Raw genomic sequence first — 233 nt, forward strand, 5'->3', positions numbered from 1 at the left:
TCTGTACAGAATTGGACCCAAACTAATTTCACAGTTCTATGAAGTTCCCTGACCCCTCCCACATTTCTTACATTCAATACGGCGTCAGGTAAGCTGTGCAAAACCTTACTTTAACTGGCTGGTCGCCGTTTCGTTGCATGTGTCTTTGGTACAAAAAACAATCAAAATATAGTGTGCAAATTGTTTTTGTAACTCTAAACTAAAACGACAGGCAACCCCAACCCCAACCCCAC

The sequence above is a fragment of the Cynoglossus semilaevis genome, chromosome 19 (genome assembly GCF_000523025.1).
Source record: "Cynoglossus semilaevis isolate Cse_v1.0 chromosome 19, Cse_v1.0, whole genome shotgun sequence".
Taxonomy (NCBI): Eukaryota; Metazoa; Chordata; class Actinopteri; order Pleuronectiformes; family Cynoglossidae; genus Cynoglossus; species Cynoglossus semilaevis.